Raw genomic sequence first — 26,163 nt, 5'->3', positions numbered from 1 at the left:
ATTTGTTCCCCAATATGAAGAAATGGCTGGCGGGAAAAAGATTTTATTCAAACGAGGAGGTGATTGCAGAAACGAATGGCTATTTTTCAGACTTGGACAAATCCTATTATTCGGAAGGGATCAACAAACTAGAGCAGCGTTGGACGAAGTGTATAAGCCTAAAAGGAGACTATGTTGAAAAATAAAAAAGGTTTACCCCAAAAAATTAAGTAGTTTTTATTTTTGCACGGACTTTTCAAACGACCCTCGTACTAGTTTTATCAATAACATCTGGTCAATGAAACCAACGATATGTAATGTTTAAAGTAAATATTTCGAAGATAACTGTAGTCCTGAGGCTACAGTTTTGCTAGTAGGCACTGAAATCCTACATCAAAAGCTGTTAATAACCAAAAAGACATCAAAAACAGACCAAGTGATGGAGCAAATAATTGTATTAAAAATGAGATAGGTATCTTAAAAAAATAAAAAGATGATTTAAAAATGATTCATACTTCATTCTAATTGCAAATCATGCGCAGAAGATATATTTCATTTCCAACAGGATTTCCGGCTTAAAATCAACAATCAAACGAGTCACCAAAAAATAAAAATATTAATTAATTTGATTATCGATAAATTCATGAACATCAGTATTTGAGGTAGCCAAAATACGTCTTCTTATTTTTTTTTTTTTTACCAGAAATAACAAATCCTGAGGGTCACGTCTGGGAACACCGTTATCACCTTGAATTCATGGACATATTTTCTTTTTCAATCATTACTCAACCGTTAATTTTTTTTTTTTTAAATCATGACTGTGTGAATTTTATTTAGACCTAATTCTTTGAATCTATTGTTTCACTTGGAACGTTTTTTCTTTTTTGCATTTAACTCTGATTCCAAACTCGACTTGAATCACAAACTGACAATCTACAAGACACTGTTAAATGACATACGGAGCAGAAGTGTGGAGCTCAACCAAACCCTCGTAACTGCAAACGCCTGAAGATACTACAGTCTAAAATCCTGAATGCTCCTTACTACATTTCTAACCTTACCATTCACACTGTGCCCTTCACATCCCTTTTGTAACCGATCTAATAAAGTCTCGCTACCGCAACCTTCACAGCCACCTAGCTCTCTCCATCCTAATCCTCTTGTAAAACAACTCTCCTCTCCTAACCTTCCAGACAATCCTCCTCGTCGCTTGAAGCGGAAATGCCTAGGGACCTACTGATATGAGTGTAATATCCACTGAGAAAGAGTTCCACCAATGGGTTGTTGGCTCTTACATACATGACTTTCATGTGAATTTAACCAGTTTCATTTAATAAAATATAAAGACATGAATAGAAGTGTACACATAATCGATTTATTTAGGTAGGTATATGATTGAAAATCTTAGAGACGAAGGCTGCAATGGGCCAGAGGAGGTATATCTTCCTTCAGTGACTTGAAGAAGGGCTTCACCATTAGACCTCCCTGCTGACTCTCCACAAAACTGCTGAAACTTCATTTCCAGGAGTACGAGAAATGTTAAGCCCCTCTTAGAATTATTTTCCCTTTTTTCCCCCCTATTTAATGCAACGTAAAATTGGGAATTATATGTATATACAAACAGGGTGGTACACCTGATGAATAATGAGTCCGGGGTACACTGATGAGGGCAGTAATTAACACTCATCTCACACACCTACCTGGTTGATTACGTCATATTACTAAACAAACATTGAAAGTTGTAAAACTTTGAACAATGTTTGTAACTAGTAACTTAGTGTTTCATAGTTTTGATTCTATTTTGAATAACTAACAAGTTATTCCAGCAATAATTTATTTATTATTTTGTTTTTTTAATTTAAGGCGCGCCAACAATCTGTGGTTATCGGCGCCCGGAGCTTTATTATTTCCCGCAAAAAAATAATGCCTAGCTTCCGGCAAGCGTTCTCTTGTTATATATGTAGACAAGAAGTCTGGTAACTTAATCCGCTTTCCAGATAGCCTTGACGATCGAGTATGGTTCCGTATCTAGAGTACGGTGTACGTTATGGTTAAAGCAGTAAACATTTTCTCAGATAGCCAGGATGCTGTAAAAAAATAAAAAGCCCCTGGAAAAGTAGGAGTGTTCTTTTCTTCTTTTTTTTGCGATTATTTATGCTGCAATCAGCGCGTTAGCACTGATAAATAACAATGATAACCGAGTAACAAATGATAAGGTAACGAGTGGAGAAGTTACTCCAGTGGTTACACACCAAAACATCAGACTGTTAGTACCACTCTCTTCACTAGAGAAGAGATCACGAGACCACTATCTCTTAAGGCGCCTTGTCCGGGTTATCAGGAAGAGTTCTTGAAGAAAGATTTTTAGCTAGAGGATTTATATGAGATTGCAGGTTGAAGTGGAGTTTTCTGTATCGTGTGACAAAAGGAATGTTAAGGTCAGTGTGTATAGTCCAGGTTGGAGACATAAAATGGAGCGTTTACGATAGTTCCACGTATAAATCAAGTATAAATCAGTCTTTTGTTGTCCAGAGAGAATTTTGATCTATCGTCCAAGAGTCATTTAAGTAGTCGATACAATAATAACAGAGTAACAAATTGAAGCAAACGAGTGGAGAAGTTACCCAGTAGTAACACTCCAAAACATTAGACTATTAGTACCACTCTCTTCACTTGAGGAGGAGATCACGAAGCCACACTGTCTTTTAAGGCGTCATGTCCCGGTTATCAGGAAGAGTTCTAGATTTTGTGCTAGAGGATTTATATGAGATTGCAGGCTGAAGTGGAGTTTTCTGTATCGTGTTTTCAGCGACTTGGGTGATAAAAGGAATGTTAAGGTGGTCAGTGTGTATAGTCCAGGTTGGGAGACATAAAATGGAGCGTTTACAATAGTTCGAAGTATTGCAAGATTGAAAGAGATTGAATCCTTTGGAGATTGGAGCGTTTGGTTGAACCCCACAGCTCTATTCCAAATGCCCAGATGGATTTCAAAATAGAAGTATAAATCAGTCTTTTGTTGTCCAGAGAGAGTTTTGATCTATCGTCTAAGAGTCTTTTAAGTAGTCGATAGCGTCTGTTTAGTTCTGTTCTTTTAAGTCTAGTGTGGAGAGGAAAGTGTTCTTTAAATCTAAAAAAGGAAGATGGGAGATTCAATGAACTGTGACAGATAATTACATTTCAATGTACCATTCACGCTGTGTTTGGTATAGTGAAGTACGTATTGTGTTATGTTGTTAAGATCCGGAAATATGTTGTTAATCCGGAAACTAAGTTGCCTAGAGAAAATAGGTGAAACGGTAGACCTAGGGAACGTAGGGCAGGTTCTAGGAAGTCTATGTTTCCAAGGCAATATCACGTAACCAGGAGCTACCCAAAAACCTCACGTAAGAAATACGTGACTTTTACACTTAATGAATAAAACAGAATGAATTAAAAACTGAGAATGAAAAATATAATATCAATGAATGGTGGTAAAAACAAAACCTCCTCCTTAAAAAAGTGGGGAGAGAAACTGAATGTATTTTTCCCTCGTAAGAAAAAGAATACGTGATAGTGGTGGTGGTGGAGATAGTGGGGGTAAACAAATCACGTAACTTTCATAGTATATCGGGGAATTATAGTGCAATTGTTGCGTAAAACCCGATTGGAGGATGTGAATCTTGATAACGCCATCTTGCGCCAACAATGAAAATTAAATAATTATATACTGATCTTGTTCCATCGCTTATATAATCATCATCTTTTATATAATTTAAACTTTACTTCTTCTTTTTTACCCGCGCTACAATGTCTTTCGAATTTTTTTTTTTTAAATCTAAAATAAATATTTCTTAATGAATGTCAAGGTCTAATAAATTCCCCTCCCTCCATCCCACAACAACAAAATACAGTAAAACCTGGATTAATCGGCCCTCGGTTAACCGGGATTCGGATTAACCGGGATCATGTTGAGTGATCATAAGAACACCTGGATCGGCGCCGAAACAAAAGTTAATTTTCGGTGGCAACAGGAAAATTTTTTTGTCTTCCGTTAATGTCTTTGTTTCCAAAGCAATATCAGGTAACCAGGAGATACCCAAAAATCTCACGTAAGAAATACGTGACTTTTACGTTAATGAACGCCGTCTAAGATAGGAGTCGATCTCTGGGACGAAACAGTAATGTATTACCATGTAATACTGTGTATTCGGTTTAACCGGGATTTCAGCTTTCCCGGGGTGGGTATAGCCGGCAGGTGAGCCCGGTTAATCCAAGGTTGTACTATAGTGTGCACCAAATGAATAGACTTTATATCGTAGAAACAGCCTATGGAGGTTTTAAAGAAAATTATTTGGATTCTATTATTGTGGAAATCATCGGAAAAGTGAGTAAATGCCTTAAGGAAATTAACAAACTTCCGATCGCGCTGTAACACGAAATAACATACGAAATTTTAGCAACTCATTAAATACTCGTTTATTGTTAAGTGAGTAAGTTAAAACCAAACGAAACACTAAAACTTGGTACTTTACGTCAAATTAATCCGAACTTAATGGGGGCTTATTTTCTAGAATTCCATTCAGTTTAGGGACTTAAACTAAAAAAAAAAAAAATGTGTCCACTCACAAATCGACTGACCATTCCCTTAAAAAAAACCACTTTCTTCAGATGAGAGACTAAAACTTAATTTCTAACGCCCAATTTGAAATAAGTAAAACTGGTTGGAGCTTAAATTGTTCTTAAATTAAAATACTTAGTTTTTCACTCTTACTTTAAGTTTTGGCTTTCATTTTATAGACCCACACACAACAGGAGCTTAATTAAGCTTAAGAAATTTACTAAGTTTAAATCAACGAATTAAATTCTTTAAATCCTCTCTCCATAAATAAAATTTTTAATGAAGGGCACCAGAAATGATTGTGCTACAATCAGCGCGTTAGCGCTATAAGTAACAATGATACAATAGAGCAATAAATGATAAGTAACGAGTGGAGAAGTTACCCAGTGGTAACACTCCCAAACATTAGATGGTTAGTCACTCTCTTCACTGGAGAGGAGATCGCGAGGCCACACTGTCTTTTAAGACGTCTTGTCCCGGATTATCAGGAAGAGTTCTAGAAGAAAGATTTTTGAGCTAGAGGATTTATATGAGATTGCAGGTTGAAGTGGAGTTTTCTGTATCTTGTTTTCAGCGACTTGTGTGGCAAAAGGAATGTTAAGGGCAGTGTATATAGTCCAGGTTGTGGAGACATAAAATGGAGCGTGTACAAATAGTTCGAAGTATTTTAGATTGTAGAGATTGAATCCTTTGGAGATTGGAGCGTTTGGTTGAGCCCCACAGCTCTATTCCATAAGCCCAGATGTATTTCAAAATAGAAGTATAAATCAGTCTTTTGTTGTCCAGAGAGAGTTTTGATCTATCGTCTAAGAGTCTTTTAAGTAGTCGATAGCGTCTGCTTAGTTTTGTTCTTTTTATCCTAGTGTAGGGGTTCCAAGAAAGTCTTCGGTCTAAGTAAAGCCCAAGGTAACCGGGCAACGTTCACTACTGGTAGAGGTTATAGATGACTGGAGGAAGAGTTTATCAAGTTGTTTAATTCATTGAAAACTCTTTTAGATGGGGACCAGTAGTCAATTTTTAAAGAAGATTGTCTTAAAATAAGGAAGTTAAAGGTTACAAATTGCACTTTTAATTGATGAACAGAAATCATAACAATGAGAAATTTCAGAAGTGTGAGTAGTAAGTATCGATGCTGTAAAATTTAAGTTCGATCTAGCTGCGTTCTTGTTTGATACGTAATTTCTAGCGTAAGAGAAATTACTCGAATTGTAGGAGATGATAATCGATCTTGACCTTTAGAAAGAAGTGAATAAACTTGTCCAAGAATCTGTTAAAATACAAAAACAAGATTTCAAACTATTCGATTAACACGAGTGTAAATATAAATGAACAAAGGGGAATTCCCAGAGTAAACTGGCTGGAATCTAACTCCAGTATGGAATATTCCAGGAAAAGACATTCCTTTTCCAGTAAAAATATAATTCTTGGTGTTCTTGTAATGGTTACGTGTTTTCTTAAAGAAACTGAAATTATATATATAACATACATATATACATATCTATTAACCGCGAAAAATTGGATTCATTCATCATTGTAGTTAAATTAAGTGGGAAATTTAACTAATTAAGGGATTTCCCAATGAGCTCAGAGAGTTTTTTTTTTAGTGACGCACAAACATACTTCTACAACCACCAAGACAGAGAAAATAAATTTAGAGGTCAGAGGGGGAAAAAAGTACAAAAAAATTGATGGGAAACGTTTTTTTGAGTCACTTGCTTTTATGCTTAATCCAAGGTTTCAAAACCCCCAGATATATCTATAAAAAAAAAGAAAAGAATGTATATTCCCCACACTAGACTTAATTAAAAGAACAGAACTAAACAGACGCTATCGACTACTTAAAAGATTCTTAGACGATAAATCTAAACGGCCTCTAGACAACAAAAGACTGATTTATACTACTACGTATTTTGAAACCCATAGAGCTGTGGGATGCAACCAAACGCACAAATCTCCAAAGGATTCAATCTCTACAATCTAAAATACATCGTACGCTCCATTTTATGTCTGCCAACTTGGACTATACACACTGTCCTTAACCATTCCTTTTATCGAAACAGTCGCTAAAACACGATATGGTAAACTTAATTTTAACCTGCAATTTCGTATAAATCCTCTAGCTCAAAATCTTTCTTCAATAACTTTTCCTGAAAACCCAAGAAGACGCCTTAAGAGAAGTGTGGCCTCGTGATCTCCTCCTAAAGTGAAGAGATTGGACAAATAGTCTAATGTTTTAGAGTGTTACCACTGCAATAACTTCTCCACTCGTTTACTTCTACCAGCTATCACACGCAGCAAATCCTCTAGCTCCAAATCTTTCTTCAAGAACTCTTCCTGATAACCCAGGGACAAGACGCCTTAAAAAACAGTGTAGCCTCGTGATCTCCTCCTCAAGTGAAGGGAGTGGACAAATAGTCTAATGTTTTGGAGTGTTACCACTAATTGTTTGTATCTACCATTCACTTCAATCGTTACTACTCATAGCGCCAACGCGCTGATTGTAGCACAAATAAACACACGCACATACACAAAAATATATATTAGTTAGCCTGGGCTACCGCGAGAACGCCACGACTTCCGGGGAAATTAACTATGTGAGACCCAATCCAAAATATGAAGTTCCAACATCCTGTGCATTTTTTTACGATATATTATTAAATCTCAAGAACCAGTTCCCCAAAACCTCTTTTTTTTGGGGGGGGGCTTGTCTACGGAGACCCACAAAACAGATATTTCCGGAAAAAATTCGAAAATATGGCTTGATCATGATACTTCCGCTTTTTTTTTTTTTTTTTTGAAGAGTTTTGAAGAGGAAGTTAAAATTATATAAATTTCAAAATAATGACTCTCATAATAATTAAACTAAAGAAATAAACAAGTAATAGCTGTTGTACTGTTAAAGTTATATTGCTGAGTCAGGTTTGTAACCAGTGATGTAGAAATAAACTCCTCACTAATACAATGTTGGTCTTGCGTACATTACACATACACAAACACACTTCCGAACGTTCGATTTGAAGCTCAATGCCATCTCCTTTCAAAGTATCGCTTTCTAATTGCTAAATAATACTATTTCTGTGGTTTTCTATTGCCATAAAAAACAAAAAAAATTAATAATAATAATAACTAGTTGCCTCAACATAGATACATAAAATAGTTATAACAAATAATGTATTCTATCTTTATAATGAATAAATATATTATGTATTTACTGGGGATTTTATCTAGCTTACAGTACAGGAATTTCAGAGATTCATTAAACAAACACGACGGATAAAGTCAAAGACTATTTAAAGTAGAGTTAAATCTGGACATAAGGAAGGACTTGAACTGTACGGTACATGCAAAGCGTTCCAGCCTCAACTGCATCCAATCCCCTCAATAGAAAATCCTACGCACCATCATTAACGCTACCTTTCTACGTAAGCAATCACACTATCCACAAAGACCCATAAAATCCCATTTGTCCTTGACCTAGCCAAATCTCCCGTTATAACCAAATTTCATTCCCAAACTTTCCCAACACTTCAATCCGTTCATTGATACCATTTCCCAGTCTACTCTTCCCTCGAATCGTCGCCGAAGACTGAAGCATCGATGACTCATGATGGTTATCGTTGGATGGCCCTCATTCAAATCTCTTTCAAGCCATTTTTATTTATGTATTGTAAACAATCTGATTTACTTGTTGCCAATAGGCAGTTGTAAATTAAAAGTAAAACTAAAGTAAAGTAATCGCATATTTTTTTAAACGAGTCTTAACGTCCAACTACCAATTAGGTGTCATGAATGGAGGCGACTAGCAAACATACTTTACTGTAAATTTCTTTTTATTAACCATTAAATAAAATCCAAGGCCTAGACCAGGGGAATCGAACCCACTAAACCAACAATACATCTTAGCTTGGCGGGTCTTGCCTATAAACGCCTAACATACTTTACTGTAAATTCATCATATTAACCATTAAATAAAATCCAAGACCTAGACTGAGGGAATCGAACCCACTAAACCAACAATACATCTTAGCTTTGCGGGTCTAGCCTATAACCGCCTGACATACTTTACTGTAAATTTCTTTTTATTAACCATTAAATAAAATCGAAGGCCTAAGACCGGGAATCGAACCCACTAAACCAACAATACATCTTAGCTTTGCGGGTCTAGTCTATAACCGCCTAACATACTTTACTATAAATTTCTCATATTAACCATTAAATAAAATCGAAGGCCTAAGACCGGGAATCGAACCCACTAAACCAACAATACATCTTAGCTTTGCGGGTCTAGCCTATAACCGCCTAACATACTTTACTATAAATTTCTCATATTAACCATTAAATAAAATCGAAGGCCTAAGACCGGGAATCGAACCCACTAAACCAACAATACATCTTAGCTTTGCGGGTCTAGCCTATAACCGCCTGACATACTTTACTGTAAATTTCTTTTTATTAACCATTAAATAAAATCCAAGGCCTAAAAACCCGGGAATCGAACCCACTAAACCAACAATACACCTTAGCTTTGCGGATCTACCCTATAACCGCCTAACATACTTTACTGTAAATTTCTCATATTAACCATTAAATAAAATCCAAGACTTAGAGATAGGGAATCGAACCCACTAAACCAACAATACATCTTAGCTTTGCGGATCTACCCTATAACCGCCTAACATACTTTACTGTAAATTTCTCATATTAACCATTAAATAAAATCCAAGACTTAGAGATAGGGAATCGAACCCACTAAACCAACAATACATCTTAGCTTCGCAGGAGTTAAAAATAAAATAAAAATAGAATTAAATTATTTATTGAACTTCAATCTCCACGTCTGACGTACAGTAGCTACTTTAACACATATTTGCAGTAATTTTAAATTTAAATTAAAAATTAATAATTTTAATTTGAAAAGAAAATTAGCACTTTTTTGTTTAGTTAAAAAAAATTAATAATTAATTGAAATTAATTGAACGAAGCCCCTCTTTTGAAATTAAATTTTTAATTAATGTTCTTATCATTAAAATGAATCGATAAAATGATTTAATGGAATCAGTTCGGATTGTGGACTAAGTCTATGATCTGAACGTTCTTAGACTCCTCCTCCCCTTAAAATCGCCATCGAATATGTAAAAGAACACTACAAAACCGGAAGGATACATCGCAGAAATCACGTGACCTGTTTCTTTACCATCCAGGGGGAAGTATGTATTTCCTGTATACATAAAAACAACTACAAAAACCTGTGTCCCTGTGCTAATAATATATGAATCAATGTATTTTATGTATATATGTATATATTAAATAGTCAAGTACTACAACAACCTTGAGATTGTGTAGAGCCTACTTCAAAAAAAAAAAAAAAAAAAGAAAAAGAACAACAACAAATGGTATTTAGTAAAAGATTTATTTAAAGAGACGTATTGATGAGACGATTTGTATTTAGCTAGCATTTCCTTATTGATTAGACCTTGTATACTAATTTCATAGTTTTGTCTTTGATAGTTAGTCTATAAGGTGGACAATTAGTGGACAAAACAATGAATAGGTCTGATGATGTTTGAAAAATCAAAAACAAATAATATATTACCTTAATTAAGTATTTTTAAAAGGGAAATGTACTCGTTATTGTAATACGAAAAGGCGTTTTTCATTTAGTTCTATTATTTTCTTATTATTTGTTTCATTAGAATTATTTAAGAAGCAATGCTACACTTTTTGAAAATAAGCTACGCGTTGTCAGAACAGGAAACTGACAAACACATATTTCTCTCTCTCTTGTTACGAGGGTCATTCAATAAGTAACGAGACAAATTACTACTGCTCAAAAACAGCTAAATTGATCCGTTTGAAACTTTCAGGACATAAAGTTGGCAACCTTGCGATGACATCTGATCAGCTGTTCAATTATATTTTGTAAACATAACCTCAAATTTACTCAGTTAACGATGGCGAGTCCGTTCGAGAATTGCACCGTGGAAGAACAACGTGCCGTGATCAGATTTTTAGTCGCGGAAGGTGAGAAAGGTAGTAAAATCCACAAAAGAATGTTAAAAGTGTACGGAGACAATTGTTTGAATCGTTCGAACGTTTACAAATGGGTAGAACAGTTTCAAAGTGGCCGTACAAAAGTTTCTGACGACCGATCGAAGTTGGGACTTCCTCTCTCGAATCTCGGATTGACGCGTTAATTCGGGACAATAGGCGTATCACCGTTAAACTGATAAGTGAAAAAGTAAACGCGAGTGTTGGAACTGTCCATAACATTATTCACAACAAGCTGCAGTACAAGAAAACCTGTGCGAGATGGGTGCCCAGACAACTCACGGACGCTCACAAAGAAACCCGGCTTCAAATCAGTCAACAGTTGAAAAATCGATATTCGACTGAAGGAGAAGGTTTTTTCAAAAGAATTGTAACGTGTGATGAAACATGGATCCACCACTATAAGCCAGAGTCAAAACGATAGAGCCTTGAGTGGAAGCATACGACTTCTCCCATTCGGAAAAAATTCAGGACCCAGCCATCTGCCGGTAAAGCCATGCTTACAGTATTCTAGGATTTTCAGGGGCCAATTTATTGTGATTTTCTTGAAGGCCAAAGAACAATCAACAGCCAGTACTACAGTGACATGCTGGAAAACAAGATAAGACCTGCAATTCGAACGAAACGCCGTGGGCTCTTGACTGAAGGCGTGATTTTGCTTCATGACCACGCCCGTCCACATACGGCACAACTGACGAAAGAAAAACTTCAGAAACTGGGATGGGAGATCCTTCCACATCCCCCCTACAGCCCCGACCTCGCCCCATCAGACTTCCATCTGTTTGGACCCCTTAAAGATGGTCTACGAGGGATACATTTTCGATTCAATGAAGAGGTAAAAAATCAGGTGCAAAAGTGGCTTCGAGATCAACCCAAAGAATTTTATGCCAAGGGCATTTACAAATTAGCAGAAAGATGGAACAAGTGTATAAGTGTTGCTGGGGACTATGTTGAAAAGTAACCAAAGTTTTGTACTGATTCAATAAACCGTTTTTGAGCAATAATAATTTGTCTCGTTACTTATTGAATGACCCTCGTATTTTAAGGCTTCTCAAAATGGTTGAACGTCACAAGAGACTATCTTAAGAATATGTTTCAAACTGAGATAAATAACTTAACAACAATAACAATCATTGGAATATATTTATCCAAGAAAAGAAGTCAAAATAACAAGGTTAGTCTGTAATAGATCACGCAATGGCGAGCGGGACATAAAATATCTATTTTTCTTCATTTCATTTATTGTATTCACTTTACCTTTTATTTTAAATAATAGATCTTGGTAGGTGTTGAAGAAGGTTTTCGTATTATCTCAGTGGGTATTATCTTAATCCAAAAAAAGGGTTTATTCCTTTTCTAGGGTGGACCTAAAACCGTACAGCCTTTTTTACAAATTTAATTTCGAAACCCTAAAATAATATACCCAATTTTTCTTAAAAAACAATACACAGGAAATATGTATTAGATAATTTCCTTTGAATTATGATTTAACATCATATAAATTTGAATATACAGGGTAGTCCTCCTACGGAGGAGTAATCGAAACTTCGGGAGGTGATTCAGCAGCTCAAATGCAAAAAAAAAATACTCTCTTCACTTTGGCCCGATTCTCAATAGTGTCCAAGATATTTGCATTTTTAACTTTTCCGTCGATATTCGCGTTTTCCACCATAAAAACGGCCGTAACTTTTCTATCCTTTATCCTACAACAAATCTGCTTATTCCAAACGAAAGAGCATTAAATTTCCTATAAATCTGCTTGGTACAGAGCCTCAAAACGATTCTTATAACAATGAAATTTTTACTTGAATGTCTAAAAATTTCGTTCTTGACGATTTTTGTTAAAATTTTCAACTGCATTTTCTCAATGGTTAACGAATCAAGGAATCACATAATTTAAGAAAAAGTTGCGCATTTATTGAGCATCAAGATCATATGGATTTTTTTTTGGTTTTTAATAAAACCCTACCCCGAACAGAGGGGTGTAAATGCAGAAAACTGGGATTTTGCGAACTGACTTTTCATTACTAATTTACACAAATATCAATTTTTACCATTTTTGTAACCATTTTAGTTTATAACAATTATTATTTTATAAAACAGAAGTAAAAAATAATGTAGCAATAAAACACAGAAGTGAAAAAGTACAATAGGCAGGTGCCTAGTTAAAATTGCTACAAAAATCGTTCGAACTATTCAAACAAGGAAGTGGGAAAGAATTGTGGCAGATTTTTAGTTTCTTGACTACAATTGTTTATGCAACATATTTTAACGACAAAATGGAGGGTTTTTTTCATCAATGTTAATTAATAATAATTCAAAACTAATCAATTTTTGGAGAAGGAACAAAAAGAATATAACCATTTTATTTTTGAATTATTATTAATTAACTTTGATCAAAAAAAAAAAACCTCCATTATGTCATTCAAATAAGTTGCACCAACAATTGTAGTCAACTACTGCGTTTTATTGCTACTTTATTTTTTACTTCCGTTTTATTAAATGATAATTGTTAAAAACTAAAATGGTTACTTTTCTTTTTGTTCCTTCTCCAAAAATTGAGATTTGAGTAAATTAGTAGTGAAAAGACGGTTACGCAAAATCCCAGTTTTCTGCATTTACACCCCTCTGTTTGGGGTAGGGTTTTATTAAAAACCAAAACAATCCATATGATCTTGAAGCTCAATAAATGCGCCACTTTTTCTTAAATTATGTGATTCCTTGATTCGTTAACCATTGAGAAAATACAGTTGAAAATTTTAACAAAAATCGTCAAGAACGAAATTTTTAGACATTCAGGTAAAAATTTCATTGTTATAAGAAACGTTTTGAGGCTCTGTACCAAGCAAATTTATAGGAAATTTAATGCTCTTTCGTTTGGAATAAGCAGATTTGTTGTAGGATAAAGGATAGAAAAGTTACGGCCGTTTTTATGGTGGAAAACGCGAATATCGACGGAAAAGTTAAAAATGCAAATATCTTGGACACTATTGAGAATCGAGCCAAAGTGAATAGAATATTTTTTGTTGCATTTGAGCTGTTGAATCACCTCCCGAAGTTTCGACCACTACTCCGTATACACCCTGTATAGGTTTCGTGACCGTAAATTTGTTAAACTTAGGATTCAAGGATTGGCGAGGAATCGGCCCCAATAAAAACAAACAAACTCGTCTTTTTTTTGCCAACGTTTCGACAAATATATTGTCTTCTTCAGGGCGCGGCTATGCGGGTTGGTTGAGTTACAGAAACTAAGAGCCAGAGAACTGGGACCTTAGCATCCAGCTTCTCTAAGTTTCAATAATTATAAAGAATTTATTGTATTTTACTGTTTATTTTTGTATTACTGATTTTTACTGTTTTTTCTATGTTACTTACTCTGTAAATTGTTTTTGTATTTGTAATATCCAGGGCCCCTGAAGAAGACAATATATGTATTTGTCGAAACGTTGGCAAAAAGACGAGTTTTTTTATTTTTTTATTTGACCGATTCCTCGCCAATCCTTGAATCCTAAGTTTAAAAAATCATATAAATTGTTTCTCCGTTTTAAATTTCCATCAATTTCTTGGGTATTCCTGATGGTCAATCATTTATATTTAAATTTAAATGCTTTTATTATTAAAAACTTTTAAAATTATCCAAATTAATGTGTTTGTTTCAAATTTAGTATAAAAAAAGAAAATACCTTAAAGCTATTAACCATTGCTGTATGATTTTTGGGGGAAAAATTTAGATAATAAATAAATTGCGTTCTATTATTATAAGGCGCATATTATCTACTGTCAAAATTTTGCTATTGGCCAAATGAATTTAGAAAATAAAAGAACTTGAAATAAGTATTAACGTTAAATAATTATAAAAACTTTTGTATTTCTTAATTTCGCTCGCTACTGTTAAGAATTTTAAAAGTTGGTGTTAAATTTCTAGTTTTTACCGGAAGTTTTTTTAACCGGAACTGGAACAGATTTTTCTTCTTTTTTTTCTATAAAAGTGCTGAAACGGAAGTACAAGGTACGCTGTTTACATAAAAAATAAAATTTTTATTACTAAATTCCAAGTAAGACAATAAAATAATATATCCGTGTAAAAGGAGAATATTTCCTTTAAATGAATAATTGTCGTAACACCGTCTATTGTCTGGAATTTATAATAAAACTGAGGGGGGAAAAAAAAGAAAAATCAGCTGCAGGAAATGAAGCAACTATAAAATCGTATTTCTTTTGCAATAAAAAACTAAAACCTATTTTGGTGAACCGGGAGACAATTTACACTTTCCTGTGACTCTGTTTTTAAATGCAAAAGTTTCTAAGATCATCTTTAAAGCTGAAAATTGAGTATAATACTTTCGATTTGAGGTTGTCTTAATATAGAAAACTGTGCAGGATATTGATTGTAAAGGCTGTACAATCAATGAACAGAATGTGGATATTTTTTATTTTTCTTGAATTTTTTTTAAAGTTTTTTTGAAAGAAAGTTATAATTAAACGGAAGCGGAAATAAAAAGGAAAAGCGTTGACGATTCGTCTAAGGATTTCGGATTGGAATGGACTGAATCCTTAGACGGCTTCCTGGATACCCACAGTTCCACTTCAAATGTCCATTTTGTGTCTTAAAAAAGGTTATTTTGTACTCCCTCAATTTGTTTGTATCCAGGAAAATTCACTCTAATTAGTCTTCCGGCTTCGGAAGACTGCAGCTTTGTAAAAATAGCACTTTAAAGGAAAAACAAATGTATACGCACTCCCCCACACTCTTCATAGAATTTCCATAGAAAAGTTTTTCCAATAATAATTCTAATACTAATCATGACAAAGATTGGATAAGTCACTTTTCAAGAAAATCTGAGAAAGTGTCTACCTCTACTTTCACTAAGTTTTTCTTAAAAGAAATTTATTTGGAAAATTACAGTTCATTTTCTAAAAATTACTTTTCAACTGTACGAGGTGTGTTCAAAAAGTAACAGGAATTTTCGTTTTTTGAAAAAAAATATTTATTTATTCATCTACATTAATATTGTCGCCTTCAAAGTAGTCCCCTTCGCATACAATACACTTGTGCCAGCGCTTTTTCCAATCCTCGAAACACTTCTGAAACTCGATCTTTGTGATAGCTTTCAGCTCTTTCAGCGATTCGCTTTTAATGTCATCTATGCTTGTAAAACGACGGCCTTTTAATGTTCTCTTTATGTTTGGAAATAGAAAAAAGTCACATGGAGCCATGTCTGGCGAATATGGAGGCTGGGGCATCGTTAAAGTTTTGTTTTTTGCCAAAAATTCACGAACAAGCAATGAAGTGTGAGCAGGTGCATTATCGTGGTGCAAAATCCATGAATTGTTTAGCCACAAATCCGGGCGTTTTTTTCGGATTGCTTCACGCAAACGGCGTTGAACTTGTAGGTAGTACTCCTTATTGATTGTTTGACCTTGTGGCAAGAATTCATGATGCACTATGCCATTAAAATCGAAGAACACAGTGAGCATAACCTTCACATTCGACCGCACTTGTCGAGCCTTTTTCGGTCTTGGCGATCCAGAATGCCTCCACTGGGACGATTGAGCCTTAGTTTCCACATCATATCCGTAAACCCATGTTTCGTCACCTGTTATAACACGTTTCAGTAGATCCGCATCGTTGTCGACTTCATTGAGTGACTCTTGAGCAACTTCCATTCTCCGCTGTTTTTGTTCGAAATTCAACAATTTTGGAACAAATTTTGCTGCCACACGTTTCATACCCAAAACATCCGAAAAAATTTCATGGCATGAGCCAATTGATATGGCAACATCATCAGCGACTTCTCTGATTGTGATTCGGCGATCGTTCATAACCATTTCTTTCACTTTTTTCACGTTTTCATCGGTTGTTGATGTGCTTGGACGTCCAGGTCGTTCGTCATCTTCAACGTTTTCGCGGCCATCTTGGAAACGCTTATACCACTCGTAAATCCTTGTTTTACTCATAGCAGACTCACCATATGCCTTTATTAACATTTCACACACTTTATTTCATTTTTTACGCAAAATTTAATACAAATTCTTTGAACCATTTTTTTTAACAAACAAAAATCGCCAAGCTCGAAAAACACGTCTAACCTTAACGGCTGCCACTTAAGAAGTAAACAATGAATATTACTGAAAATTTTATCGTACTTCAGAGGCATGTGTACCAACATAATAAAAAAAAAAATTTTACAATCAGACTCTCCAAACCCGCGAAATTTAAAAATTCCCGTTACTTTTTGAACACACCTCGTATCTCAGCCGGGAAAATGGAAAAATATTACTTTGATGTAACGCCGTTACTCCCGAGATGTTCCTTTACTTAACAATGGACAGTCAACGGAAATATAGTCACAACACCAATCTACTGAATCTTGACTCTCTCGTTTCTTGAAATCTACGCTACAAAGTATTCGCCACTTTAAAGCACGTCTCAAAGCACTATCTTTTTGAAACTATACATTTTTGAAACATGATTCTCTTAGAATACTCTTCCAAGGTCTCAAAAATAGGAGCTCAAAAAATTTAGGCGTCATTCCATTCAAATAATTGGGAAGGGAGCCCAATTTTGTGAAAAATATGACTTTTTAGGAATTTGAAACCAATCGTATTTAAATGATGAATTATGAGGTATTATAACAGTAACCTTAACGAGGAAGTAATTACGTCAGTTTAAAAAAAAAAAAAAAAAAAAAATCCCTCACACGACCTTTACATAACTTAAGAAGCGTTGCCACCCTTTCGAACTGAATTAAAAACTGAAGGAAAACCACTTATTTTTTTTACCGGAAAAGGAAGTCTTGCACACTCGCTGTTAGAAGGCATTTTTTATAAGTCTAAACTTTATATAAAAAAAATGAACAAAATAACGTCATTATCCTTTTCAGTGCCAGGCTCCCCAGACATTGTTCTCACGTTACAAATATCATTGTCCATAATCAAGTCCAGTGATGGCGAACCTATGACCCACGCAAGCTTTTTCACTGACCCACAATTGCTAGGCAACCATTTGTTTGTTTAAGCGGGTTGATTTAGATTTTCTAATTGTGGTGGATAATTTATATTCTATCTGTATTTTTTTTCAATCACGCATTGACACAAAAGCAATTTAAATGCTATATCTATTACCTTTAGTTTGATCATTACAGTTCTAAAACACAAATGATGACAAATGCTTTTGTAGTATTTGAAATAAAGCAAAAGTGTTTACAAAATATCAAATAAAATGTATAATTTTACTCATATTTTGTTTGTTAAGAAAATCGACAACCCAAAGCAAATAACCATATTTAGATTTTTCTGCAGATAAAACACACTTTTGTTCAGGTTATGTTTTGTAAAAAGAGACTTCGATAGCCACTTGTTTCGTCCCGTTTTACCCCGTTAAGCCAACTAAATTTTAAAGATGTTTAGTTTTGAAAATATTCAGTTTAAAATTTTTAAACTTAACTCTTGTGCAAATGGGCATTTAGTGGCCCAAGAGCTAGTACTAAAACCAAAAAAAATGAACAATATTGGACCCACGTCTCAAAAAAGGTTCGCCATCCCTGATCTAGTCTAAGTACCAATTCTGTTGTCGTCGACGGGGACGGAAGCACGTACTTTACTAAATATATATATACTTTTTTTCTACGAATAAAAAGTAAATTGAAACTTGGGATCTCGTATTAAAAAAAACAAAACACGTTTCATAATCAAATGCCAGTTCAGTATAATGAACGGTTCTGTCCAGGTTTTATTTAAAAAGTACTGCTACGAGGGTCGTTTGAAAAGTCCGTGCAAAAATAAAAACTACTTAATTTTTTGGGGTAAACCTTTTTTATTTTTCAACATAGTCTCCTTTTAGGCTTATACACTTCGTCCAACGCTGCTCTAGTTTGTTGATCCCTTCCGAATAATAGGATTTGTCCAAGTCTGAAAAATAGCCATTCGTTTCTGCAATCACCTCCTCGTTTGAATAAAATCTTTTTCCCGCCAGCCATTTCTTCATATTGGGGAACAAATAGTAGTCCGAGGGAGCCAAGTCTGGAGAATAGGGGGGGGGGGATGTGAAACGAGTTGGAACCCTATTTCCATTAATTTTGCGACCACAACTGCTGAGGTGTGAGCTAGTGCGTTGTGGTGATGGAAAAGGACTTTTTTGTGGGCCAATCGTGGGCGTTTTTCTTGCAGCTCGGTTTTCAAACGGTCCAATAACGAAGAATAATATGCACCTGTAATAGTTTTACCCTTTTCCAGATTATTATTCCGTGCGAATCCCAAAAGACAGTCGCCATAATCTTTCCGGCCGAAGAAACGGTCTTCGCCTTTTTTGGCGCAGATTCCTCCTTGGTAACCCATTGTTTAGATTGTTCTTTGGTCTTAGGAGTGTAATGATGTATCCATGTTTCATACACAGTGACGAAACGACGCTTAAAGTCCTGCGGATTCTTCTGGAACAGCTGCAAACCGTCCTTGCAACACTTCACACGATTTCGTTTTTGGGTCAAGCGTGAGCAATCGCGGCACCCATCTTGCGGATAGCTTTGTCATGTCCAAATGTTGATGTAAAATATTATGTACCCGTTCATTCGAGATGCCCACAGCACTAGCAATCTCACGCACCTTCACTCTTCTGTCATCCATCACCATATCATGGATTTTATCAATGATTTCTGGAGTAGTAACCTCAACAGGGCGTCCAGAACGTTCAGCGACACTTGTGCCCCATATGGCCACTCCGAAAATTTTAAAACCACTTATAAACTGTTCTAATCAAAGGTGCAGAGTCACCATAATGTTTATCAAGCTTCTCTTTAGTCTCCTGAGGCGTTTTGCCTTTCATAAAGTAGTGTTTAATCAACACATGAAATTCTTTTTCGTCCATTTTTTTTTGAAAATCACTCGACTTCCTCGATTCAAACGAATGCCAAACACAAAGAAATAGACCGATCTGGCTGAAACTTGGTGTGTGTTCTTCCAAGAGATGCTACTAACTAAACATAACCTCGATACGCGCCAGTAGTGCTATCTCTCTGACTTTGCACGGACTTTTCAAACGACCCTCGTACTTTCGTTAAAGGCAGACACAGCTGTTCGACCGGACGGAATAAACTGCTGACTATATCAAAACAATTAAATCGGGAAATTAGACTAGTAAAGCGGAAATCCTTTTAATTATTGTAGGAAAATTCTAATTAAAAAAACAAAAAAATAAAAGAAAGCAAAATAATAATTAAATAAAAAAAAAAAAAAAAAATATATAAATAACAAGAAAATTGAGGAATCCCCCAGCAAGCGGCTCCCCGGCCCTTGAACTGAATACTTCAACGTCATAACCCTGACACACTCTCCGCAAACTTTCTGACAAATAAATTAATATATAAATACAATAAATTTATAAAAACATTCAATTATAATCTTTAGTTTTAATTAAATTTATGTGTATATTCATGGAAGGTTAATATGTCTGGCTACAAATTTTCAAAAACTTCCGTTTCGGAGACGAAAAGAGGAGAAACATATGCTGATTTGTTTTAAAGTTAATGGTAGTTTGTCTGTGAGTTTGTAAATCCTATGTTTTTGAGGTATTTTCTGCCCCCCCCCCAAAAAAAATCTGAATTTCTTGATTTCCGAAAATCCACTGCAGAAATTACAATTTTGCCTTTCATTTATTAGGTATAATTTGTCTTTAAAATAAACACACGATATTTCCTGCATTGATGGGAGAGGTAATCATTGCCCTGTGTTGGAACCCCAACTTTACTTTACTATTGAACAGCTACATAATTTTTGTAAATAGGAAGAATATAATTTTTTATATGTATATATATGATTGTTTACTAAATAAAAATAAAGAGGGTAAAGAGGCAAATAGCCCATTTTAAAAAGTCTTTCTCAAGACTCTGGAATGGCAGTGTGATTCTTTGGACGGTACAGAGATAGCGACGCCAGAGCGCGGCACGGTCGACTTCGCTATAAAAAGGGCCGAATCGGCCGTGTCTGCATCAGTCCAAGAAAATTTTTCAACTGGAAGACGTCCACCATAGCTACCTTAGCTGGAAGATTACTGACTGGGCCTCACTCTTAAAACCTGGATCTCTGTACCGGCCAAAGGACCTAACTGTCCGGACCAGAAAAAAATCGATCACTTAATCCCTGTATTTTTGAAGAAAGAAAAGAGAAGAAGGTGCAGCACACGAGCCGCCTTAGTTCACCAGCTACGGAGGCAAGCCGGAATCACCAGCGTTGCCACAGTGTGAGACACGAGCGAGGACCAGGCCAATTGGTACCGGAGTTTATCGGGGTGCTGGCCACACTGCCAGGGCTCCCAAAGCCGGTTGACTGGTATTAGCGAACGGCCCTTTTCAGGGCCTCTCACTTCACTTTTGCTGTGGCCTCGCGCTGGGTTCAAGCCATTCTCGGAGCAGCGCAGTCATCTCAACCAACAGTGTGAACGGTTCTTTTCAGGGCCATCCAGTCACGTGTACCTGCGAGCGGTGAGAAGAAAAGCTGGTATACTGGACTTCATCCCTTGGCCGCATTAGTATACAACACCCTGTTTTATGTGAATCATAAAGCCAATATTTGATCGCCATTAATTAAATAAATAAAATTCCATTCCATTAAGTCAAACTTGTCCCACCTGTCCACGACATAAAATGACAAATACGTACGTCCTTCTAGGCGGCTCTCAAGATGGATTATAAATACAGCTTCCTCATATCTTTTTCCATGAATTACTTCATTTACGTCATAAATCCACTCTAGGATATTAATTAAAATTTCATAAAAGCAATAAACATGTACGTAAATACCATTATACAAAACTGTAGAGAATTATTAATTACCTTTGTAATAAAAATAATCAACTGTGTATACGACTTTTTAATTTTTTTTTAAATCCCCCTCCAAAAATATACTACGTCATTAATTATGCAGACTGTTTTTTTTTTTTGTTTTTTTATTAGTTCATTTTTAAAGATTGCCTGATCATTAAGTTTAATGGAAATGAGGGAGAGATAATATAGTCGGCCCTTCTTAGGCATATAAACTAGAGGATGTTGAAATGGACGGGTTTTTTAAGCGGAAGGAGTCCTTTAAGAATGATGGTGACGTAATATCCGAGTTATGGCCGGGTGTGTACAAACTCTTCCTAGCTCAAATTGTCTTGATTTACATGAAAAATAAATTTAATTTTAGACTTGCTTTTAGTTAGTCTAGCATTGTTGAAATAGTTCCGATTTTGGTGGTTTTTTTAACTTGTCCTAAAGTATTAAGACTTTTTATAAGCATTGAATTGACTAAGAAGGATTCAACATTTTAAACACAATTCCAAACTAAGAAAACTGATTAACCGGATGTGACGCGATCTCTTTTTTTTTTTTGGTACACAGTATTGAAACTAACTAGTTTTTTTACGAGTAAGTAAGTTTATTCGTTGAAAGAAGTTTTGTGATTTTCCGCACCAAATTTTGAATTATTTGAGAAAGGATTCAATCAGAAAAACAAATTCTTTCCACCTTGCAGTATTTCTAGTCTTAGGCGAAAACGTCTCAGAGAAAATCGGAATTGGAAATAGATTATTAATTGGAAGGCTTGGGGGTCTACAAGTTTTAACAATAATGCGACTACTAAGCTGTTAAGGTTTAAGAATTAAGACAAAAAAATTCATTGCTTCGTTTTAGATTGCAGGGAAATGAAAGAATGAGACTTCCTTCACAACTTTAAGAGCTTTCAAAAAAAAATTTGCTCTCAGTCACTTGCGTTTTGCTCACCATAACGCGAACAAAAAAGCGAACAACTTATTTAACTCGCAAACTACGCATGCCTAGATATCATTTCAAACTTAATGACGTAACACTTATAACGTCATAATATTTAAAGAATTTATTCATGTGAATAGTTATGATTAGGAAGTAAAAAAAAAAAAATTATTCTTTTTTAATTCAATTTATGTTGTAATGAAATTATAATTAGTGAATCGCATAATCAGTTATTCAACAAAAATTTTTGATTAATAAAGTCAAATTACGATCAATATATTTTTTAATAATTCATGAACAAAGATTGTATTTATTCAAGTACCTCTATAAAATTATTCCATTTATGTATTAACCTCCCCCTCTAATGAACTGCGACCTTATATCTACCATTTTCGCAATAGAATATAAAGATCACCTAATGAAGCAGTAAAGTATGGTGTGCGCAAAACGTTGGCCAACAATAAGTAGAGAAGAAATCAATTGTTGATTTATATAGTCTATTGGCAAATAGTAAAGGCTTGCCGTCGCGTGACCTCAAAGCGGATCTTCTTGAGAACTCAATTCAAGATTTGGAGGATTTAAGACATAGGGAGTGGCTCTCTTAGGGAATACCCTCATAACTAATGGGATATTATGTTTTGAACATACAGTTTCTTGGATGTAGCATTGAAAAAAAAAAATAATAATGCTACACTAAATGCCAAACGTTTCGACACGAAATTATGCCCTTATCAAAGGGTTCTGATAAGAATTGTGCAATGTGAGCATAGCCTATATGAGGAAATGGATGTGGATGGATGAATTCAAAATCAAAATTAGGAAAGCTAAGATGGGCAGGACACGTTATTCGAATGGAAGAAGGCGAGTGCTGAAAGTCGAGAGCCACAGTCTAAGAAAGATTGGCCGGCCGAAGGCGAGGTGGATCGAGGTGGTGTAGCCGCGGTCGCAAGTTCATTACTTGGCGTCACAAGCTGAATGGCTGCCGCACAAAATAGGGATGCCTGGCGAAGGCTTATTGAGGAGGCCCAGACTCATTAGTGGGTAGTTGCGCCATTTAAGTAAGTAGTAAGTAAGTAACTTTAAGGAATTTATGATTACTCTGTTTCCACAGTGCTGGATGATATATCCGTCGCGTGTTCATTGTATCCCTGACCGGTTTCAGATAAACCATCATCTATTATCGAAGATAGATTTATCAGTTTGATGTAGAGCAACTTCAATTAAGTTTCCGCTTTGAACTACACTTACTGACAAGAATTTGAGAATTAAGAAATCCAAAACCGGATATGGATACTTTTAAACATACGTGCTCAGCCAATTAAAACTGGCGAAATTCTATAAGTTTTTCGATTGATTTGTGGTTTTTGTTTTGTCTTTAAATTATATTTTCCACGTGCTATGGAGGCCTGTCTAGTGTTACAGTAAGACAACCAAGGCCACCACACTGATGAAAGTACACATCTGTGCCTAAACGATTGGTATATGTAGAAATAGAGAACGACTATTTCAAAACCTATTCTCAACAAATCTTAGTTCAAATTGATAAAAGAGGAAAAATTACTTTTATAGAATCTGAACGTTCATAGTGTGTAAAATGTGCTGTTTTTTTTGGTGTAGGGTAAAGTCGGGTGAGATGGCCTATCATGAGAGATGGCCAATCAAGAGAGATGGCCAACAGGCGAAATTTAACCGAAAAGTCGTCCGATGTCCCGGCTCAGTTTCCAATTCACTGCTGTAAAATGCCAACTCAGCATAAAAGACAGAACACTAACCGCGGAAATTATACTGAAGGAAATTTGAGATCGTATTAACCCCACACCCAAAACTGTCGTCTCTGCAAAAAAAACGAGCCAAGTCTGTTGCCACTTTATCCACTTCTCCCGAGCACATTGCTGTTGTGAAAAACAGAGTTGCAAAGAAATCCAAACCAACAAGAAATACCATCCCCAAAGAGACAATTCTGAAAGAAAGGATTGTCCGAAAAAGAAAACGCTCACTTTCCCCAAGTTCCGATGAAGAGGACGAAACAGGAATTGAATTTGAAGAGGAAAGTGATGCCATTACTAACCGCGGAAATTATACTGAAGAAAATTTGAGATCGTATTAACCCCACACCCAAAACTGTCGTCTCTGCAAGAAAACGAGCCAAGTCTGTTGCCACTTTATCCACTTCTCCCGAGCACATTGCTGTTGTGAAAAACAGAGTTGCAAAGAAATCCAAACCAACAAGAAATACCATCCCCAAAGAGACAATTCTGAAAGAAAGGATTGTCCGAAAAAGAAAACGCTCACCTTCCCCAAGTTCCGATGAAGAGGACGAAACAGGAATTGAATTTGAAGAGGAAAGTGATGCCATTTTAGAAATAGATGAAACTGAATGTACAGGATATGGGGAAAGCTACAACAAGACCAGAAAAAAAAATTGGTTGGAATGCATAATATGCCGGAAGTGGTTCCACGAAAATTGCTCTTCTTCTGCATACACTTGCCAAAATTGTAGTAAAAGCGCATTTAAAAAGAAGAAGAATAAGTAAATATTAAGTAACCATTCATTGTTTTCTGTGTTTTACTGGTGCAATTTCATTTACAACAAGGATGAGCAACACGCGGCCCGCCAAGCATTTCTAAAATTGAATTTATTTTATCGACTTTCTCCCATCAATATATTGTTATAAAATTAATTATAATAAAATTGGTAGTACATACTAAACCGAAATATTTTTTTATGGCGAGTTACTTGTCGACGACGTTTTTAAACATGCAATACGAACGCGCCGCGTCTGCGCGATTTTTTTGTGACGAGATACACACTTGTCGGTGACTTGTTCAAACATGCAATACGGACGCGATGCGTTTCGTACGAAGTTTCGTAAATTATTAATAAGAGTTAATCTATGTGCGGCCCGCCAATAAAAATAAAAATTTAAATTGGCCCATTGATTAAAAAGGTTGCTCACCCCTGATTTACAATAAGTGGCCATCTCTCCCAAGTCACACTGGCCAACTCACCCAACCCAGTGGGGATAGATGGCCAATTGCTACTTTGTTTTTTTTTGGTAAGAATAAAAAAATGTTTCTCTTAGCATTTTTTCTGAAATTTTTTCCATATCTTAATGTTTATGAGCGTATGAGGTTTCCAAAAATAATAATAAAGTAAGCCCTAGCCCTCACCCAAAAATTTGCAGGCACCCTCCAAATAAAATGGTGGCCATCTCACCCTACTTTACCCTACATGTATAGAGTTTACAACTGGGTTTTAGACCCAAATTGTAGCTCATAGCAACTATCTCAGGCGGCTCAATTTATAATGATCAAATATTTGAGCTGTCAGGGTAAATACATTAGAGGTTATGCAACACTGCAATACTGCCCTGCAAAAAAGGTTTAGCCTATACGTATAGTACTACAATTCAAGGGGCTTTTAACATACTTCTACAGTTAAATGAATTAAAATATTAATTCGATGACGTCGAATTGGGTGACGCAACTTTATATTTAATTTCATTAAAAACCAAATATTTTAAAAAATATCCAAAATAAATTAACGATAATAAGTTAATATTTATTTAAAATCTTTTATTTTTATTAATTTTTTTTTTCACTCGAAAACTGTTCGTCAATGAATTTTTGTTTTTTTTTGGTCAAACGATGACGCAACAACTGTCAAATGATGTCAATGTTAAATAAATTTTGTTAACACTATTTCTAAACAAAGGATGATTTGACAGAAAAGAGAAGACGATTCCAAAAGAAAATAAATATTTGAACAACAAATTTTGTTGAACCGTCAAAATGAAT

At 35.3% G+C, this 26,163-nt stretch overlaps 1 protein-coding gene across 9 annotated transcripts in view; it reads right to left on the bottom strand.

The window, feature by feature from the left end:
- Positions 1–26,163, bottom strand: part of snu (ABC-type transporter snustorr) — a 146,663-nt gene that overhangs the window by 39,189 nt on the left and 81,311 nt on the right. The window lies entirely within an intron of this gene.

This window comes from Rhodnius prolixus, unplaced genomic scaffold, assembly GCF_049639745.1.
Source record: "Rhodnius prolixus isolate KJV_2025 unplaced genomic scaffold, Rpr scaffold_7, whole genome shotgun sequence".
Lineage (NCBI taxonomy): Eukaryota > Metazoa > Arthropoda > Insecta > Hemiptera > Reduviidae > Rhodnius > Rhodnius prolixus.
The sequence above is the reverse complement of the archived record's forward strand: the minus strand, read 5'-3'. Positions and strand labels throughout refer to the sequence as shown.